The sequence below is a fragment of the Paroedura picta genome, chromosome 5, assembly GCF_049243985.1.
Source record: "Paroedura picta isolate Pp20150507F chromosome 5, Ppicta_v3.0, whole genome shotgun sequence".
NCBI lineage: Eukaryota > Metazoa > Chordata > Lepidosauria > Squamata > Gekkonidae > Paroedura > Paroedura picta.
Window position 1 is genome coordinate 25,843,468 of NC_135373.1, and position 20,640 is coordinate 25,864,107.

Below are 20,640 nucleotides of genomic sequence, written 5' to 3' on the forward strand. Positions count from 1 at the left end.
GCCCACGCGGAACAATATATAAAGCTAAACGAACCGTTCACTGGGTACTTATCCATACGAAAATCCCTATTGATTTACCTGTATTTACAAGGAAATAAAATGTGAAAAAAATATTTCTACATCCCATGGCCTTTCCCAACCATTTAAATATTTATCTTACAGGTCTAACACTACCGAAAAACCAATACAACTCCCACCCGGAACAATATATAAAGCTAAACGAACCGTTCACTGGGTACTTATCCGTACGAAAATCCCTATTGATTTACCTGTTTTTACAAGGAAATAAAATGTGAAAAAATATTTCTACATCCCATGGCCATTCCCAACCATTTAAACATTTCTCTTACAGGTCTAACACTTCCGAAAAACTAATACAACGCCCTCCCGGAACAATATGTAAAGCTAAACGGACCGTTCACTGGGTACTTATCCGTACGAAAATCCCTATTGATTTACCTGTTTTTACAAGGAAATAAAATGTGAAAAAAATATTTCTACATCCCATGGCCTTTCCCAACCATTTAAATTTTTCTCTTACATGTCTAACACTTCCGAAAAACCAATACAACGGCCACCCGGAACAATATATAAAGCTAAACGGACCGTTCACTGGGCACTTATCCGTACGAAAATCCCTATTGATTTACCTGTTTTTACAAGGAAGTAAAATGTGAAAAAAATATTTCTACATCCCATGGCCTTTCCCAACCATTTAAACTTTTCTCTTACAGGTCTAACACTTCTGAAAAACCAATACAACGCCCACGCGGAACAATATATAAAGCTAAACGAACCGTTCACTGGGTACTAATCCATACAAAAATCCCTATTGATTTACCTGTTTTTACAAGGAAATAAAATGTGAAAAAAATATTTCTACATCCCATTGCCTTTCCCAACCATTTAAATTTTTCTCTTACACGTCTAACACTTCCGAAAAACCAATACAACGCCCACCCGGAACAATATATAAAGCTAAACGAACCGTTCACTGGGTACTTATCCGTACGAAAATCCCTATTGATTTACCTGTATTTACAAGGAAATAAAATGTGAAAAAAATATTTCTACATCCCATGGCCTTTCCCAACCATTTAAATTTTTCTCTTACATGTCTAACACTTCCGAAAAACCAATACAACGCCCACCCGGAACAATGTATAAAGCTAAACGAACCGTTCACTGGGTACTTATCCGTGCGAAAAGCCCTATTGATTTACCTGTTTTTACAAGGAAGTAAAATGTGAAAAAAATATTTCTACATCCCATGGCCTTTACCAGCCATTTAAATTTTTCTCTTACAGGTCTAACACTTCCGAAAAACCAATACAACGCCCACCCGGAACAATATATAAAGCTAAACGAACAGTTCACTGGGTACTTATCCGTACGAAAAGCCCTATTGATTTACCTGTTTTTACAAGGAAGTAAAATGTGAAAAAAATATTTCTACATCCCATGGCCTTTCCCAACCATTTAAATTTTTCTCTTACAGGTCTAACAGTGGCGAAAAACCAATACAACACCCACCCGGAAAAATATTTACAGCTAAACGAACCGTTTACTGGGTACTAATCCATACGAAAATCCCTATTGATTTACCTGTTTTTACAAGGAAATAAAATGTGAAAAAAATATTTCTACATCCCATGGCCTTTCCCAACCATTTAAATTTTTCTCTTACAGGTCTAACACTTCCGAAAAACCAATACAACGCCCACCCGGAACAATACATAAATCTAAACGAACCGTTCACTGGGTACTTATCCGTACGAAAATCCCTATTGATTTACCTGTTTTTACAAGGAAATAAAATGTGAAAAAAATATTTCTACATCCCATAGCCTTTCCCAGACATTTAAATTTTTCTCTTACAGGTCTAACACTTCCGAAAAACCAATACAACGCCCACCCGGAACAATATATAAAGCTAAACAAACCGTTCACTGGGTACTTATCCGTAAGAAAATCCCTATTGATTTACCTGTTTTTACAAGGAAATAAAATGTGAAAAAAATATTTCTACATCCCATGGCCTTTCCCAACCATTTAAATTTTTCTCTTACAGGTCTAACGCTTCCGAAAAACCAATACAACGCCCACCCGGAACAATATATAAAGCTAAACGAACAGTTCACTGGGTACTTATCCGTACGAAAAGCCCTATTGGTTTACCTGTTTTTACAAGGAAGTAAAATGTGAAAAAAATATTTCTACATCCCATGGCCTTTCCCAGCCATTTAAATTTTTCTCTTACAGGTCTAACGCTTCCGAAAAACCAATACAACGCCCACCCGGAACAATATATAAAGCTAAACAAACCGTTCACGGGGTACTTATCCGTACGAAAATCCCTATTGATTTACCTGTTTTTACAAGGAAATAAAATGTGAAAAAAATATTTCTACATCCCATGGCCTTTCCCAGCCATTTAAATTTTTCTCTTACAGGTCTATCACTTCCGAAAAACCAATACAACGCCCACCCGGAACAATATATAAAGCTAAACGAACCGTTCACTGGGTACTTATCCGTACGAAAATCCCTATTGATTTACCTGTTTTTACAAGGAAATAAAATGTGAAAAAAATATTTCTACATCCCATGGCCTTTCCCAACCATTTAAATTTTTCTCTTACAGGTCTAACGCTTCCGAAAAACCAATACAACGCCCACCCGGAACAATATATAAAGCTAAACGCACAGTTCACTGGGTACTTATCCGTACGAAAAGCCCTATTGATTTACCTGTTTTTACAAGGAAGTAAAATGTGAAAAAAATATTTCTACATCCCATGGCCTTTCCCAGCCATTTAAATTTTTCTCTTACAGGTCTAACGCTTCTGAAAAACCAATACAACGCCCACCCGGAACAATATATAAAGCTAAACGAACCGTTCACTGGGTACTTATCCGTACAAAAATCCCTATTCATTTACCTGTTTTTACAAGGAAATAAAATGTGAAAAAAAAATTTCTACATCCCATGGCCATTCCCAACCATTTAAATTTTTCTCTTACAGGTCTAACACTTCTGAAAACGCAATACAACGGCCACCCGGAACAATGTATAAAGCTAAACGAACCGTTCACTGGGTACTTATCCGTACGAAAATCCCTATTGATTTACCTGTTTTTACAAGGAAGTAAAATGTGAAAAAAATATTTCTACATCCCATGGCCTTTCCCAACCATTTAAATTTTTCTCTTACATGTCTAACACTTCCGAAAAACCAATACAACGCCCACCCGGAACAATGTATAAAGCTAAACGAACCGTTCACTGGGTACTTATCCGTGCGAAAAGCCCTATTGATTTACCTGTTTTTACAAGGAAGTAAAATGTGAAAAAAATATTTCTACATCCCATGGCCTTTACCAGCCATTTAAATTTTTCTCTTACAGGTCTAACACTTCCGAAAAACCAATACAACGCCCACCCGGAACAATATATAAAGCTAAACGAACAGTTCACTGGGTACTTATCCGTACGAAAAGCCCTATTGATTTACCTGTTTTTACAAGGAAGTAAAATGTGAAAAAAATATTTCTACATCCCATGGCCTTTCCCAACCATTTAAATTTTTCTCTTACAGGTCTAACAGTTGCGAAAAACTAATACAACACCCACCCGGAAAAATATTTACAGCTAAACGAACCGTTTACTGGGTACTAATCCATACGAAAATCCCTATTGATTTACCTGTTTTTACAAGGAAATAAAATGTGAAAAAAATATTTCTACATCCCATGGCCTTTCCCAACCATTTAAATTTTTCTCTTACAGGTCTAACACTTCCGAAAAACCAATACAACGCCCACCCGGAACAATACATAAATCTAAACGAACCGTTCACTGGGTACTTATCCGTACGAAAATCCCTATTGATTTACCTGTTTTTACAAGGAAATAAAATGTGAAAAAAATATTTCTACATCCCATAGCCTTTCCCAGACATTTAAATTTTTCTCTTACAGGTCTAACACTTCCGAAAAACCAATACAACGCCCACCCGGAACAATATATAAAGCTAAACAAACCGTTCACTGGGTACTTATCCGTAAGAAAATCCCTATTGATTTACCTGTTTTTACAAGGAAATAAAATGTGAAAAAAATATTTCTACATCCCATGGCCTTTCCCAACCATTTAAATTTTTCTCTTACAGGTCTAACGCTTCCGAAAAACCAATACAACGCCCACCCGGAACAATATATAAAGCTAAACGAACAGTTCACTGGGTACTTATCCGTACGAAAAGCCCTATTGATTTACCTGTTTTTACAAGGAAGTAAAATGTGAAAAAAATATTTCTACATCCCATGGCCTTTCCCAGCCATTTAAATTTTTCTCTGACAAGTCTAACGCTTCCGAAAAACCAATACAACGCCCACCCGGAACAATATATAAAGCTAAACGAACCGTTCACTGGGTACTTATCCGTACGAAAATCCCTATTCATTTACCTGTTTTTACAAGGAAATAAAATGTGAAAAAAAATTTTCTACATCCCATGGCCATTCCCAACCATTTAAATTTTTCTCTTACAGGTCTAACACTTCTGAAAAACCAATACAACGGCCACCCGGAACAATGTATAAAGCTAAACGAACCGTTCACTGGGTACTTATCCGTACGAAAATCCCTATTGATTTACCTTTTTTTACAAGGAATTAAAATGTGAAAAAAATATTTCTACATCCCATGGCCTTTCCCAACCATTTAAATTTTTCTCTTACATGTCTAACACTTCCGAAAAACCAATACAACGCCCACCCGGAACAATGTATAAAGCTAAACGAACCGTTCACTGGGTACTTATCCGTGCGAAAAGCCCTATTGATTTACCTGTTTTTACAAGGAAGTAAAATGTGAAAAAAATATTTCTACATCCCATGGCCTTTACCAGCCATTTAAATTTTTCTCTTACAGGTCTAACACTTCCGAAAAACCAATACAACGCCCACCCGGAACAATATATAAAGCTAAACGAACAGTTCACTGGGTACTTATCCGTACGAAAAGCCCTATTGATTTACCTGTTTTTACAAGGAAGTAAAATGTGAAAAAAATATTTCTACATCCCATGGCCTTTCCCAACCATTTAAATTTTTCTCTTACAGGTCTAACAGTTGTGAAAAACCAATACAACACCCACCCGGAATAATATATACAGCTAAACGAACCGTTTACTGGGTATTAATCCATACGAAAATCCCAATTGATTTACCTGTTTTTACAAGGAAATAAAATGTGAAAAAAATATTTCTACATCCCATGGCCTTTCCCAACCATTTAAATTTTTCTCTTACAGGTCTAACACTTCCGAAAAACCAATACAACGCCCACCCGGAACAATACATAAATCTAAACGAACCGTTCACTGGGTACTTATCCGTACGAAAATCCCTATTGATTTACCTGTTTTTACAAGGAAATAAAATGTGAAAAAAATATTTCTACCACCCATGGCCTTTCCCAACCATTTAAATTTTTCTCTTACAGGTCTAACGCTTCCGAAAAACCAATACAACGCCCACCCAGAACAATATATAAAGCTAAACAAACCGTTCACTGGGTACTTATCCGTACGAAAATCCCTATTGATTTACCTGTTTTTACAAGGAAATAAAATGTGAAAAAAATATTTCTACATCCCATGGCCTTTCCCAGCCATTTAAATTTTTCTCTTACAGGTCTAACGCTTCCGAAAAACCAATACAACGCCCACCCGGAACAATATATGAAGCTAAACAAACAGTTCACTGGGTACTTATCCGTACGAAAAGCCCTATTGATTTACCTGTATTTACAAGGAAGTAAAATGTGAAAAAAATATTTCTACATCCCATGGCCTTTCCCAGCCATTTAAATTTTTCTCTTACAGGTCTAACGCTTCCGAAAAACCAATACAACGCCCACCCGGAACAATATATAAAGCTAAACGAACCGTTCACTGGGTACTTATCCGTACGAAAATCCCTATTCATTTACCTGTTTTTACAAGGAAATAAAATGTGAAAAAAAAATTTCTACATCCCATGGCCATTCCCAACCATTTAAATTTTTCTCTTACAGGTCTAACACTTCTGAAAAACCAATACAACGGCCACCCGGAACAATGTATAAAGCTAAACGAACCGTTCACTGGGTACTTATCCGTACGAAAATCCCTATTGATTTACCTTTTTTTACAAGGAAGTAAAATGTGAAAAAAATATTTCTACATCCCATGGCCTTTCCCAACCATTTAAATTTTTCTCTTACATGTCTAACACTTCCGAAAAACCAATACAACGCCCACCCGGAACAATGTATAAAGCTAAACGAACCGTTCACTGGGTACTTATCCGTGCGAAAAGCCCTATTGATTTACCTGTTTTTACAAGGAAGTAAAATGTGAAAAAAATATTTCTACATCCCATGGCCTTTACCAGCCATTTAAATTTTTCTCTTACAGGTCTAACACTTCCGAAAAACCAATACAACGCCCACCCGGAACAATATATAAAGCTAAACGAACCGTTCACTGGGTACTTATCCGTGCGAAAAGCCCTATTGATTTACCTGTTTTTACAAGGAAGTAAAATGTGAAAAAAATATTTCTACATCCCATGGCCTTTCCCAACCATTTAAATTTTTCTCTTACAGGTCTAACAGTTGTGAAAAACCAATACAACACCCACCCGGAATAATATATACAGCTAAACGAACCGTTTACTGGGTATTAATCCATACGAAAATCCCAATTGATTTACCTGTTTTTACAAGGAAATAAAATGTGAAAAAAATATTTCTACATCCCATGGCCTTTCCCAACCATTTAAATTTTTCTCTTACAGGTCTAACACTTCCGAAAAACCAATACAACGCCCACCCGGAACAATACATAAATCTAAACGAACCGTTCACTGGGTACTTATCCGTACGAAAATCCCTATTGATTTACCTGTTTTTACAAGGAAATAAAATGTGAAAAAAATATTTCTACCACCCATGGCCTTTCCCAACCATTTAAATTTTTCTCTTACAGGTCTAACGCTTCCGAAAAACCAATACAACGCCCACCCAGAACAATATATAAAGCTAAACAAACCGTTCACTGGGTACTTATCCGTACGAAAATCCCTATTGATTTACCTGTTTTTACAAGGAAATAAAATGTGAAAAAAATATTTCTACATCCCATGGCCTTTCCCAGCCATTTAAATTTTTCTCTTACAGGTCTAACGCTTCCGAAAAACCAATACAACGCCCACCCGGAACAATATATGAAGCTAAACAAACCGTTCACTGGGTACTTATCCGTGCGAAAAGCCCTATTGATTTCCCTCTTTTTACAAGGAAGTAAAATGTGAAAAAAATATTTCTACATCCCATGGCCTTTCCCAACCATTTAAATTTTTCTCTTACAGGTCTAACAGTTGCGAAAAACCAATACAACGCCCAGCCAGAAAAATATATAAAGCTAAACGAACCATTCACTGGGTACTAATCCATACGAAAATCCCTATTGATTTACCTGTTTTTACAAGGAAATAAAATGTGAAAAAAATATTTCTACATTCCATGGCCTTTCCCAACCATTTAATTTTTCTCTTACAGGTCTAACACTTCCGAAAAACCAATACAACGCCCACCCGGAACAATATATAAAGCTAAACGAACCGTTCACTGGGTACTTATCCGTACGAAAATCCCTATTGATTTACCTGTTTTTACAAGGAAATAAAATGTGAAAAAAATATTTCTACATCCCATGGCCTTTCCCAGCCATTTAAATTTTTCTCTTACAGGTCTAACACTTCCGAAAAACCAATACAACGCCCACCCGGAAAAATATATAAAGCTAAACGAACCGTTCACTGTGTACTTATCCGTACGAAAATCCCTATTGATTTACCTGTTTTTACAAGGAAATAAAATGTGAAAAAAATATTTCTACATCCCATGGCCTTTCCCAACCATTTAAATTTTTCTCTTACACGTCTAACACTTCCGAAAAACCTATACAACGCCCACCCGGAACAATGTATAAAGCTAAACGAACCGTTCACTGGGTACTTATCCGTGCGAAAAGCCCTATTGATTTACCTGTGTTTACAAGGAAATAAAATGTGAAAAAAATATTTCTACATCCCATGGCCTTTACCAACCATTTAAATTTTTCTCTTACAGGTCTAACACTTCCGAAAAACCAATACAACGCCCACCCGGAAAAATATATAAAGCTAAACGAACCGTTCACTGGGTACTTATCCGTACGAAAATCCCTATTGATTTACCTGTTTTTACAAGGAAGTAAAATGTGAAAAAAATATTTCTACATCCCATGGCCTTTCCCAACCATTTAAATTTTTCTCTTACAGGTCTAACACTTCCGAAAAACCAATACAACGCCCACCCGGAACAATGTATAAAGCTAAACGAACCGTTCACTGGGTACTTATCTGTGCGAAAAGCCCTATTGATTTACCTGTTTTTACAAGGAAGTAAAATGTGAAAAAAATATTTCTACATCCCATGGCCTTTCCCAACCATTTAAATTTTTCTCTTACAGGTCTAACAGTTGCGAAAAACCAATACAACGCCCACCCGGAACAATGTATAAAGCTAAACGAACCGTTCACTGGGTACTTATATGTGCGAAAAGCCCTATTGATTTACCTGTTTTTACAAGGAAGTAAAATGTGAAAAAAATATTTCTACATCCCATGGCCTTTCCCAACCATTTAAATTTTTCTCTTACAGGTCTAACACTACCGAAAAACCAATACAACTCCTACCCGGAACAATATATAAAGCTAAACGAACCGTTCACTGGGTACTTATACGTACGAAAATCCCTATTGATTTACCTGTTTTTACAAGGAAATAAAATGTGAAAAAAATATTTCTACATCCCATGGCCTTTCCCAACCATTTTAATTTTTCTCTTACAGGTCTAACACTTCCGAAAAACCAATACAACTCCCACCCGGAACAATATATAAAGCTAAACGAACCGTTCACTGGGTACTTATACGTACGAAAATCCCTATTGATTTACCTGTTTTTACAAGGAAATAAAATGTGAAAAAAATATTTCTACATCCCATGGCCTTTCCCAACCATTTAAATTTTTCTCTTACAGGTCTAACACTTCCGAAAAACCAATACAACGCCCACCCGGAAAAATATATAAAGCTAAACGAACCGTTCACTGGGTACTTATCCGTACGAAAATCCCTATTGATTTACCTGTTTTTACAAGGAAATAAAATGTGAAAAAAATATTTCTACATCCCATGGCCTTTCCCAACCATTTAAATTTTTCTCTTACAGGTCTAACAGTTGCGAAAAACCAATACAACGCCCACCCGGAACAATGTATAAAGCTAAACGAACCGTTCACTGGGTACTTATACGTGCGAAAAGCCCTATTGATTTACCTGTTTTTACAAGGAAATAAAATGTGAAAAAAATATTTCTACATCCCATGGCCTTTCCCAACCATTTAAATTTTTCTCTTACAGGTCTAACAGTTGCGAAAAACCAATACAACGCCCACCCGGAACAATGTATAAAGCTAAACGAACCGTTCACTGGGTACTTATACGTGCGAAAAGCCCTATTGATTTTCCTGTTTTTACAAGGAAGTAAAATGTGAAAAAATATTTCTACATCCCATGGCCTTTCCCAACCATTTATATTTTTCTCTTACAGGTCTAACACTTCCGAAAAAACAATACAACGCCCACCCGGAACAATGTATAAAGCTTAACGAACCGTTCACTGGGTACTTATCCGTGCGAAAAGCCCTATTGATTTCCCTCTTTTTACAAGGAAGTAAAATGTGAAAAAAATATTTCTACATCCCATGGCCTTTCCCAACCATTTAAATTTTTCTCTTACAGGTCTAACAGTTGCGAAAAACCAATACAACGCCCACCCGGAAAAATATATAAAGCTAAACGAACCATTCACTGGGTACTAATCCATACGAAAATCCCTATTGATTTACCTGTTTTTACAAGGAAATAAAATGTGAAAAAAATATTTCTACATTCCATGGCCTTTCCCAACCATTTAAATTTTTCTCTTACAGGTCTAACACTTCCGAAAAACCAATACAACGCCCACCCGGAACAATATATAAAGCTAAACGAACCGTTCACTTGATACTTATCCGTACGAAAATCCCTATTGATTTACCTGTTTTTACAAGGAAATAAAATGTGAAAAAAATATTTCTACATCCCATGGCCTTTCCCAGCCATTTAAATTTTTGTCTTACAGGTCTAACAGTTGCGAAAAACCAATACAACGCCCACCCGGAACAATGTATAAAGCTAAACGAACCGTTCACTGGGTGCTAATCCATACGAAAATCCCAATTGATTTACCTGTTTTTACAAGGAAATAAAATGTGAAAAAAATATTTCTACATCCCATGGCCTTTCCCAGCCATTTAAATTTTTCTCTTACAGGTCTAACACTTCCGAAAAACCAATACAACGCCCACCCGGAACAATGTATAAACCTAAACGAACCGTTCACTGGGTACTTATCCGTGCGAAAAGCCCTATTGATTTCCCTCTTTTTACAAGGAAGTAAAATGTGAAAAAAATATTTCTACATCCCATGGCCTTTCCCAACCATTTAAATTTTTCTCTTACAGGTCTAACACTTCCGAAAAACCAATACAACTCCCACCCGGAACAATATATAAAGCTAAACGAACCCTTCACTGGGTACTTATACGTACGAAAATCCCTATTGATTTACCTGTTTTTACAAGGAAATAAAATGTGAAAAAAATATTTCTACATCCCATGGCCTTTCCCAACCATTTAAATTTTTCTCTTACAGGTCTAACACTTCCGAAAAACCAATACAACGCCCACCCGGAAATATATATAAAGCTAAACGAACCGTTCACTGTGTACTTATCCGTACGAAAATCCCTATTGATTTACCTGTTTTTACAAGGAAATAAAATGTGAAAAAAATATTTCTACATCCCATGGCCTTTCCCAACCATTTAAATTTTTCTCTTACAGGTCTAACACTTCCGAAAAACCAATACAACGCCCACCCGGAACAATGTATAAAGCTAAACGAACCGTTCACTGGGTACTTATCTGTGCGAAAAGCCCTATTGATTTACCTGTTTTTACAAGGAAGTAAAATGTGAAAAAAATATTTCTACATCCCATGGCCTTTCCCAACCATTTAAATTTTTCTCTTACAGGTCTAACAGTTGCGAAAAACCAATACAACGCCCACCCGGAACAATGTATAAAGCTAAACGAACCGTTCACTGGGTACTTATATGTGCGAAAAGCCCTATTGATTTACCTGTTTTTACAAGGAAGTAAAATGTGAAAAAAATATTTCTACATCCCATGGCCTTTCCCAACCATTTAAATTTTTCTCTTACAGGTCTAACACTTCCGAAAAACCAATACAACGCCCACCCGGAAAAATATATAAAGCTAAACGAACCGTTCACTGTGTACTTATCCGTACGAAAATCCCTATTGATTTACCTGTTTTTACAAGGAAATAAAATGTGAAAAAAATATTTCTACATCCCATGGCCTTTCCCAACCATTTAAATTTTTCTCTTACAGGTCTAACACTTCCGAAAAACCAATACAACGCCCACCCGGAACAATGTATAAAGCTAAACGAACCGTTCACTGGGTACTTATCTGTGCGAAAAGCCCTATTGATTTACCTGTTTTTACAAGGAAGTAAAATGTGAAAAAAATATTTCTACATCCCATGGCCTTTCCCAACCATTTAAATTTTTCTCTTACAGGTCTAACAGTTGCGAAAAACCAATACAACGCCCACCCGGAACAATGTATAAAGCTAAACGAACCGTTCACTGGGTACTTATATGTGCGAAAAGCCCTATTGATTTACCTGTTTTTACAAGGAAGTAAAATGTGAAAAAAATATTTCTACATCCCATGGCCTTTCCCAACCATTTAAATTTTTCTCTTACAGGTCTAACACTACCGAAAAACCAATACAACTCCCACCCGGAACAATATATAAAGCTAAACGAACCGTTCACTGGGTACTTATACGTACGAAAATCCCTATTGATTTACCTGTTTTTACAAGGAAATAAAATGTGAAAAAAATATTTCTACATCCCATGGCCTTTCCCAACCATTTAAATTTTTCTCTTACAGGTCTAACACTTCCGAAAAACCAATACAACGCCCACCCGGAAAAATATATAAAGCTAAACGAACCGTTCACTGGGTACTTATCCGTACGAAAATCCCTATTGATTTACCTGTTTTTACAAGGAAATAAAATGTGAAAAAAATATTTCTACATCCCATGGCCTTTCCCAACCATTTAAATTTTTCTCTTACAGGTCTAACAGTTGCGAAAAACCAATACAACGCCCACCCGGAACAATGTATAAAGCTAAACGAACCGTTCACTGGGTACTTATACGTGCGAAAAGCCCTATTGATTTACCTGTTTTTACAAGGAAATAAAATGTGAAAAAAATATTTCTACATCCCATGGCCTTTCCCAACCATTAAAATTTTTCTCTTACAGGTCTAACAGTTGCGAAAAACCAATACAACGCCCACCCGGAACAATGTATAAAGCTAAACGAACCGTTCATTGGGTACTTATACGTGCGAAAAGCCCTATTGATTTTCCTGTTTTTACAAGGAAGTAAAATGTGAAAAAAATATTTCTACATCCCATGGCCTTTCCCAACCATTTATATTTTTCTCTTACAGGTCTAACACTTCCGAAAAAAGAATACAACGCCCACCCGGAACAATGTATAAAGCTTAACGAACCGTTCACTGGGTACTTATCCGTGCGAAAAGCCCTATTGATTTCCCTCTTTTTACAAGGAAGTAAAATGTGAAAAAAATATTTCTACATCCCATGGCCTTTCCCAACCATTTAAATTTTTCTCTTACAGGTCTAACAGTTGCGAAAAACCAATACAACGCCCACCCGGAAAAATATATAAAGCTAAACGAACCATTCACTGGGTACTAATCCATACGAAAATCCCTATTGATTTACCTGTTTTTACAAGGAAATAAAATGTGAAAAAAATATTTCTACATTCCATGGCCTTTCCCAACCATTTAAATTTTTCTCTTACAGGTCTAACACTTCCGAAAAACCAATACAACGCCCACCCGGAACAATATATAAAGCTAAACGAACCGTTCACTGGATACTTATCCGTACGAAAATCCCTATTGATTTACCTGTTTTTACAAGGAAATAAAATGTGAAAAAAATATTTCTACATCCCATGGCCTTTCCCAGCCATTTAAATTTTTGTCTTACAGGTCTAACAGTTGCGAAAAACCAATACAACGCCCACCCGGAACAATGTTTAAAGCTAAACGAACCGTTCACAGGGTGCTAATCCATACGAAAATCCCAATTGATTTACCTGTTTTTACAAGGAAATAAAATGTGAAAAAAATATTTCTACATCCCATGGCCTTTCCCAGCCATTTAAATTTTTCTCTTACAGGTCTAACACTTCCGAAAAACCAATACAACGCCCACCCGGAACAATGTATAAACCTAAACGAACCGTTCACTGGGTACTTATCCGTACGAAAAGCCCTATTGATTTACCTGTTTTTACAAGGAAGTAAAATGTGAAAAAAATATTTCTACATCCCATGGCCTTTCCCAACCATTTAAATTTTTCTCTTACAGGTCTAACACTACCGAAAAACCGATACAACGGCCACCCGGAACAATATATAAAGCTAAACGAACCGTTCACTGGGTACTTATCCGTACGAAAATCCCTATTGATTTACCTGTTTTTATAAGGAAATAAAATGTAAAAAAAATATTTCTACATCCCATGGCCTTTCCCAGCCATTTAAATTTTTCTCTTACAGGTCTAACACTTCCGAAAAACCAATTCAACGCCCACCCGGAACAATGTATAAAGCTAAACGAACCGTTCACTGGGTACTTATCCGTGCGAAAAGCCCTATTGATTTACATGTTTTTACAAGGAAGTAAAATGTGAAAAAAATATTTCTACATCCCATGGCCTTTCCCAACCATTTAAATTTTTATCTTACAGGTCTAACACTACCGAAAAACCAATACAACTCCCACCCGGAACAATATATAAAGCTAAACGAACCGTTCACTGGGTACTTATACGTACGAAAATCCCTATTCATTTACCTGTTTTTACAAGGAAGTAAAATGTGAAAAAAATATTTCTACATCCCATGGCCTTTCCCAGCCATTTAAATTTTTCTCTTACAGGTCTAACGCTTCTGAAAAACCAATACAACGCCCACCCGGAACAATATATAAAGCTAAACGAACCGTTCACTGGGTACTTATCCGTACGAAAATCCCTATTGATTTACCTGTTTTTACAAGGAAATAAAATGTGAAAAAAATATTTCTACATCCCATGGCCTTTCCCAACCATTTAAATTTTTCTCTTACAGGTCTAACACTACCGAAAAACCGATACAACTCCCACCCGGAACAATATATAAAGCTAAACGAACCGTTCACTGGGTACTTATCCGTACGAAAATCCCTATTGATTTACCTGTTTTTACAAGGAAATAAAATGTGAAAAACTATTTCTACATCCCATGGCCTTTCCCAACCATTTAAACTTTTCTCTTTCAGGTCTAACACTTCCGAAAAACCAATACAACGCCCTCCCGGAACAATATATAAAGCTAAACGGACCGTTCACTGGGTACTTATCCGTACAAAAAGCCCTATTGATTTACCTGTTTTTACAAGGAAGTAAAATGTGAAAAAAATATTTCTACATCCCATGGCCTTTCCCAGCCATTTAAATTTTTCTCTTACAGGTCTAACGCTTCCGAAAAACCAATACAACGCCCACCCGGAACAATATATAAAGCTAAACGAACCGTTCACTGGGTACTTATCCGTACGAAAATCCCTATTGATTTACCTGCTTTACAAGGAAATAAAATGTGAAAAAAATATTTCTACATCCCATGGCCATTCCCAACCATTTAAACTTTTCTCTTACAGGTCTAACACTTCTGAAAAACCAATACAACGGCCACCCGGAACAATGTATAAAGCTAAACGAACCGTTCACTGGGTACTTATCCGTACGAAAATCCCTATTGATTTACCTGTTTTTACAAGGAAGTAAAATGTGAAAAAAATATTTCTACATCCCATGGCCTTTCCCAACCATTTAAATTTTTATCTTACAGGTCTAACACTACCGAAAAACCAATACAACTCCCACCCGGAACAATATATAAAGCTAAACGAACCGTTCACTGGGTACTTATCCGTACGAAAATCCCTATTGATTTACCTGTTTTTACAAGGAAATAAAATGTAAAAAAAATATTTCTACATCCCATGGCCTTTCCCAGCCATTTAAATTTTTCTCTTACAGGTCTAACACTTACGAAAAACCAATACAACGCCCACCCGGAACAATGTATAAAGCTAAACGAACCGTTCACTGGGTACTTATCCGTGCGAAAAGCCCTATTGATTTACCTGTTTTTACAAGGAAGTAAAATGTGAAAAAAATATTTCTACATCCCATGGCCTTTCCCAACCATTTAAATTTTTATCTTACAGGTCTACCACTACCGAAAAACCAATACAACTCCCACCCGGAACAATATATAAAGCTAAACGAACCGTTCACTGGGTACTTATACGTACGAAAATCCCTATTGATTTACCTGTTTTTACAAGGAAGTAAAATGTGAAAAAAATATTTCTACATCCCATGGCCTTTCCCAGCCATTTAAATTTTTCTCTTACAGGTCTAACGCTTCCGAAAAACCAATACAACGGCCACCCGGAACAATATATAAAGCTAAACGAACCGTTCACTGGGTACTTATCCGTACGAAAAGCCCAATTGATTTACCTGTTTTTACAAGGAAGTAAAATGTGAAAAAAATATTTCTACATCCCATGGCCTTTCCCAACCATTTAAATTTTTATCTTACAGGTCTAACAGTACCGAAAAACCGATACAACTCCCACCCGGAACAATATATAAAGCTAAATGAACCGTTCACTGGGTACTTATCCGTACGAAAATCCCTATTGATTTACCTGTTTTTACAAGGAAATAAAATGTGAAAAAAATATTTCTACATCCCATGGCCTTTCCCAACCATTTAAACTTTTCTCTTACAGGTCTAACACTTCCGAAAAACCAATACAACGCCCACCCGGAACAATATATAAAGCTAAACGAACCGTTCACTGGGTACTTATCCGTAAAAAAATCCCTTTTGATTTTCCTGTTTTTACAAGGAAATAAAATGTGAAAAAAATATTTCTACATCCCATGGCCTTTCCCAACCATTTAAATTTTTATCTTACAGGTCTAACACTACCGAAAAACCGATACAACGGCCACCCGGAACAATATATAAAGCTAAACGAACCGTTCACTGGGTACTTATCCGTACGAAAATCCCTATTGATTTACCTGTTTTTACAAGGAAATAAAATGTAAAAAAATATTTCTACATCCCATGGCCTTTCCCAGCCATTTAAATTTTTCTCTTACAGGTGTAACACTTCCGAAAAACCAATACAACGCCCACCCGGAACAATGTATAAAGCTAAACGAACCGTTCACTGGGTACTTATCCGTACGAAAATCCCTATTGATTTCCCTCTTTTTACAAGGAAGTAAAATGTGAAAAAAATATTTCTACATCCCATGGCCTTTCCCAACCATTTAATCATTTCTCTTACAGGTCTAACACTTCCGAAAAACCAATACAACGCCCACCCGGAACCATGTATAAAGCTAAACGAACCGTTCACTGGGTACTTATCCGTACGAAAATCCCTATTGATTTCCCTCTTTTTACAAGGAAGTAAAATGTGAAAAAAATATTTCTACATCCCATGGCCTTTCCCAACCATTTAATCATTTCTCTTACAGGTGTAACACTTCCGAAAAACCAATACAACGCCCACCCGGAACAATGTATAAAGCTAAACGAACCGTTCACTGGGTACTTATCCGTACGAAAATCCCTATTGATTTACCTGTTTTTACAAGGAAATAAAATGTAAAAAAAATATTTCTACATCCCATGGCCTTTCCCAGCCATTTAAATTTTTCTCTTACAGGTCTAACACTTACGAAAAACCAATACAACGCCCACCCGGAACAATGTATAAAGCTAAACGAACCGTTCACTGGGTACTTATCCGTGCGAAAAGCCCTATTGATTTCCCTGTTTTTACAAGGAAGTAAAATGTGAAAAAAATATTTCTACATCCCATGGCCTTTCCCAACCATTTAATCATTTCTCTTACAGGTGTAACACTTACGAAAAACCAATACAACGCCCACCCGGAACAATGTATAAAGCTAAACGAACCGTTCACTGGGTACTTATCCGTGCGAAAAGCCCTATTGATTTACCTGTTTTTACAAGGAAGTAAAATGTGAAAAAAATATTTCTACATCCCATGGCCTTTCCCAACCATTTAAATTTTTATCTTACAGGTCTACCACTACCGAAAAACCAATACAACTCCCACCCGGAACAATATATAAAGCTAAACGAACCGTTCACTGGGTACTTATACGTACGAAAATCCCTATTGATTTACCTGTTTTTACAAGGAAGTAAAATGTGAAAAAAATATTTCTACATCCCATGGCCTTTCCCAGCCATTTAAATTTTTCTCTTACAGGTCTAACGCTTCCGAAAAACCAATACAACGGCCACCCGGAACAATATATAAAGCTAAACGAACCGTTCACTGGGTACTTATCCGTACGAAAAGCCCAATTGATTTACCTGTTTTTACAAGGAAGTAAAATGTGAAAAAAATATTTCTACATCCCATGGCCTTTCCCAACCATTTAAATTTTTATCTTACAGGTCTAACAGTACCGAAAAACCGATACAACTCCCACCCGGAACAATATATAAAGCTAAATGAACCGTTCACTGGGTACTTATCCGTACGAAAATCCCTATTGATTTACCTGTTTTTACAAGGAAATAAAATGTGAAAAAAATATTTCTACATCCCATGGCCTTTCCCAACCATTTAAACTTTTCTCTTACAGGTCTAACACTTCCGAAAAACCAATACAACGCCCACCCGGAACAATATATAAAGCTAAACGAACCGTTCACTGGGTACTTATCCGTAAAAAAATCCCTTTTGATTTTCCTGTTTTTACAAGGAAATAAAATGTGAAAAAAATATTTCTACATCCCATGGCCTTTCCCAACCATTTAAATTTTTATCTTACAGGTCTAACACTACCGAAAAACCGATACAACGGCCACCCGGAACAATATATAAAGCTAAACGAACCGTTCACTGGGTACTTATCCGTACGAAAATCCCTATTGATTTACCTGTTTTTACAAGGAAATAAAATGTAAAAAAATATTTCTACATCCCATGGCCTTTCCCAGCCATTTAAATTTTTCTCTTACAGGTGTAACACTTCCGAAAAACCAATACAACGCCCACCCGGAACAATGTATAAAGCTAAACGAACCGTTCACTGGGTACTTATCCGTACGAAAATCCCTATTGATTTCCCTCTTTTTACAAGGAAGTAAAATGTGAAAAAAATATTTCTACATCCCATGGCCTTTCCCAACCATTTAATCATTTCTCTTACAGGTCTAACACTTCCGAAAAACCAATACAACGCCCACCCGGAACCATGTATAAAGCTAAACGAACCGTTCACTGGGTACTTATCCGTACGAAAATCCCTATTGATTTCCCTCTTTTTACAAGGAAGTAAAATGTGAAAAAAATATTTCTACATCCCATGGCCTTTCCCAACCATTTAATCATTTCTCTTACAGGTGTAACACTTCCGAAAAACCAATACAACGCCCACCCGGAACAATGTATAAAGCTAAACGAACCGTTCACTGGGTACTTATCCGTACGAAAATCCCTATTGATTTACCTGTTTTTACAAGGAAATAAAATGTAAAAAAAATATTTCTACATCCCATGGCCTTTCCCAGCCATTTAAATTTTTCTCTTACAGGTCTAACACTTACGAAAAACCAATACAACGCCCACCCGGAACAATGTATAAAGCTAAACGAACCGTTCACTGGGTACTTATCCGTGCGAAAAGCCCTATTGATTTCCCTGTTTTTACAAGGAAGTAAAATGTGAAAAAAATATTTCTACATCCCATGGCCTTTCCCAACCATTTAATCATTTCTCTTACAGGTGTAACACTTCTGAAAAACCAATACAACGCCCACCCGGAACAATGTATAAAGCTAAACGAACCGTTCACTGGGTACTTATCCGTACGAAAATCCCTATTGATTTACCTGTTTTTACAAGGAAATAAAATGTAAAAAAAATATTTCTACATCCCATGGCCTTTCCCAGCCATTTAAATTTTTCTCTTACAGGTCTAACACTTACGAAAAACCAATACAACGCCCACCCGGAACAATGTATAAAGCTAAACGAACCGTTCACTGGGTACTTATCCGTGCGAAAAGCCCTATTGATTTACCTGTTTTTACAAGGAAGTAAAATGTGAAAAAAATATTTCTACATCCCATGGCCTTTCCCAACCATTTAAATTTTTATCTTACAGGTCTAACACTACCGAAAAACCAATACAACTCCCACCCGGAACAATATATAAAGCTAAACGAACCGTTCACTGGGTACCTATCCGAACGAAAATCCCTATTGATTTACCTGTTTTTACAAGGAAATAAAATGTAAAAAAATATTTCTACATCCCATGGCCTTTCCCAGCCATTTAAATTTTTCTCTTACAGGTGTAACACTTCCGAAAAACCAATACAACGCCCACCCGGAACAATGTATAAAGCTAAACGAACCGTTCACTGGGTACTTATCCGTACGAAAATCCCTATTGATTTCCCTCTTTTTACAAGGAAGTAAAATGTGAAAAAAATATTTCTACATCCCATGGCCTTTCCCAACCATTTAATCATTTCTCTTACAGGTCTAACACTTCCGAAAAACCAATACAACGCCCACCCGGAACAATGTATAAAGCTAAACGAACCGTTCACTGGGTACTTATCCGTACGAAAATCCCTATTGATTTCCCTCTTTTTACAAGGAAGTAAAATGTGAAAAAAATATTTCTACATCCCATGGCCTTTCCCAACCATTTAATCATTTCTCTTACAGGTGTAACACTTCCGGAAAACCAATACAACGCCCACCCGGAACAATGTATAAAGCTAAACGAACCGTTCACTGGGTACTTATCCGTACGAAAATCCCTATTGATTTACCTGTTTTTACAAGGAAATAAAATGTAAAAAAAATATTTCTACATCCCATGGCCTTTCCCAGCCATTTAAATTTTTCTCTTACAGGTCTAACACTTACGAAAAACCAATACAACGCCCACCCGGAACAATGTATAAAGCTAAACGAACCGTTCACTGGGTACTTATCCGTGCGAAAAGCCCTATTGATTTACCTGTTTTTACAAGGAAGTAAAATGTGAAAAAAATATTTCTACATCCCATGGCCTTTCCCAACCATTTAAATTTTTATCTTACAGGTCTAACACTACCGAAAAACCAATACAACTCCCACCCGGAACAATATAT